Raw genomic sequence first — 2,615 nt, 5'->3', positions numbered from 1 at the left:
TGAGTATGTAAAACTGCACTATTTTTGCAGTCAGTTCTTTGCTGTGAACATCACAGCCAACTCGTCCCAGTTTGACGCCTGCTAAGAACTGCATGAAATCATGGATGCTGAAGGAATGCAGTTCTTCAGCAGAAAACGTTCCACGTTGCTCCATCGCAGGAGACAAAGTCGACAAAGAGTCCAGCTTGTTCCGACAAGAGGGTAGCTTCTAGAAGAAGCTTCGCCAGCATTTCCGCTTTGATGTTCCCTTTCGATGAGAACACACCTAGTATCTGTGTCCAGTCACCTGCATAATATCGAGCATAGAATAATAGTTAGGCCTCATTTCTTTTTAAAAGGCTGTCTGGCCTGCAATGTTGCTGCACATGAAATTGAAAGCATTTTTTGCACTTCACACAAGTGCAATTTACAATACTGATTAGGCATTTTTGCTCGACGTGACATCTAATGGGGTGTCGATTTTGAACTCCTTCATTAATTCAGCAAAAGGAAGAGCCTCTCTTTTGTCGAAATGATAAAAATGCTACTCACCTTGAAATGGTTGAAACATCATCACCATCCCATGGTCTGCTGGAGTCGTCCTATCTTCCTCCACAGTAAACTTTCCTAAGTCAACAAAGCCTTCCACTGTCCCTGGAAATAAAATTAAAATGAAAGGCTGATGTTTTCTACAAGTATAAAAATGGGCCTTATACCGGGCAAACGTGTTACAATTTTCTTAAAATATTAATAACAAAGTTCAATGGTATGATGCATGGGTGATGAAGTAATAGCGCTTACCTACTGCACTGACGCTGAAATGCTCAGCCAACTTCATCTCATCAAAGCTGATCCCACCATGTCGACTAGAAATGTCCAGCTCTTTAGTTTTTGTAGCGAGGGCCTTGAAGACGGCTTCATTAAATCCGAAGCCACTCTTGAAACTGCGGGTATAGCTCTGAAGGCAAGTATGACTGGGCAAGATAATAACTTTTTGCTTACGGAGCTGTTCATACAGTTTAGGGCTTCTCATCCGCAGAAGCCCACATTCTAATATCCATTCTTTCTCGTGCAACATCCCAGATGTTGATTTTCTTGTAGCAGCCTGGAAGGAGGCCCTGGCAGCCATTTGTTGCTTTTCAGGCAAGCTTTTAATGCGGGCGCTAAGCACCTCATCGGCGATTTGTTGATTTGCCTGACGCATCGCTGCTAGGTCCCATTCTGCATTCAGCAGTTTTTTCTGAGCAGTACGCAAGCTGCGGCGTGTGTTAGCATGCTTTTTCAGACGTTTGGATATTCCCCCGTTCCGCCGCTTTCGTGAAAGTTGATTCTGCAGCAGTTTTCTCAGGTATTTGCAATGAATGCAGGGGATTTTGCTTTCACATACGTAAGTGCACTTGATGGAAAAGTAACACCCAGCAAACAATATATATCGTCCTTGCTTCTCTGATTTCATGCCGCAGCCTCCACACTATTCAAGTGCATATGTGCTGTCGAGCACTGACTGCGCTTCCTCCGGCGAAGAAACAGTGCACTGAGAGCGCAGTTGGCCCCTGAGAAATACAGAGCAACACAATGATTCCGGTTGGTTGCTTTCCGACTTGAATTTCACTAACTTGGGCAGCAATATGTGGTCAACCTGCTCGCCTTCGAGCGCACAGACTCAGAAGAAAAGACTGTCACGTTCACTTGGAAACGTTACCTTATTCCATGTTGCATCAGGTAGGCGGAGATTATGACACACACGCTCAAGTTCTACGGCCTGCTGCTTATCTGAGGCAATGATATCTGGTATATCTGGCTCCTGGCGTTGCTGCGTGTGCGCTGCGGCGTCTTCTTGCTGGGCGTCTTGCTTATTGATTGCATTAAGCTTTTGCCGCTTTGCATCAGGTCCACGCTGCTCACATATATTTCTCTCCTTCCTTTTCATCGGAGCTTTCTTCGTAAAATACTTAGGTGCGTCAGGGAACACAGTAGGCACGGCGTCTTCTTTCAGACGCGGACGATCGCGAGGCAATTCTACAACCTCACCGTTGATTATGTGCCGGTAGGTCCTTTCAACGAATCTTTCGTCGAAGTGCCGTTCACAAGCCACGCTGTCGTTGGTAAGCTCTTTGTCAGCCCGTTTAATATTTCGGGCCCATTGCTCCCTTCGCAAGAGATTAGTTGGGGCTTTAAACACAGAAAACTTTTGCGAGGAAGATCGATACCCGCCTTTGCATCCAGGTACGAAGCACGTACTTGAGCGGCTTGACGGCATGGTTCACTAAATCCAACAGTCTCAATCTGAAGAGTCCATTCCTCGTGTGGCAACCCGACGACCGAACACTGCACACAAATTTCACAGACAAGGACAGAGGCGATAGGGAAGCGTCAACGCAGCCGGCGAAGCCTAGTCAGTGGCCGGCCGTCGCAAACGTGGCATGGATGGATGGATGGAAGGTAGGCGTCCCCTTTGAAACGGGGCGATGGCAGTTGCCACCATGCTCAGATTTTTATTTTGCCTTTTATTTTTGTCTGTGTTGTGTGTTATTGAATTTCTCGATTTTCTTTAAATGCGTCTTCCTACCCTTTTAACCTTATGTCACCTCTCTGCTTTTGAGCCACCAATCCTCCAATCGCCTTTTGCTAATTTC

General features: G+C 46.2%; 1 pseudogene; it reads right to left on the bottom strand.

Annotated features, from left to right (window-relative positions):
• Positions 1-739: 739 nt before the first annotated feature.
• On the bottom strand, positions 740-2,239 carry LOC142568628 (uncharacterized; annotated as a pseudogene).
• Positions 2,240-2,615: the final 376 nt, after the last annotated feature.

Source organism: Dermacentor variabilis, unplaced genomic scaffold (assembly GCF_050947875.1).
Source record: "Dermacentor variabilis isolate Ectoservices unplaced genomic scaffold, ASM5094787v1 scaffold_24, whole genome shotgun sequence".
Taxonomy (NCBI): domain Eukaryota; kingdom Metazoa; phylum Arthropoda; class Arachnida; order Ixodida; family Ixodidae; genus Dermacentor; species Dermacentor variabilis.
This window is presented reverse-complemented; position numbering and strand designations above follow the sequence as displayed.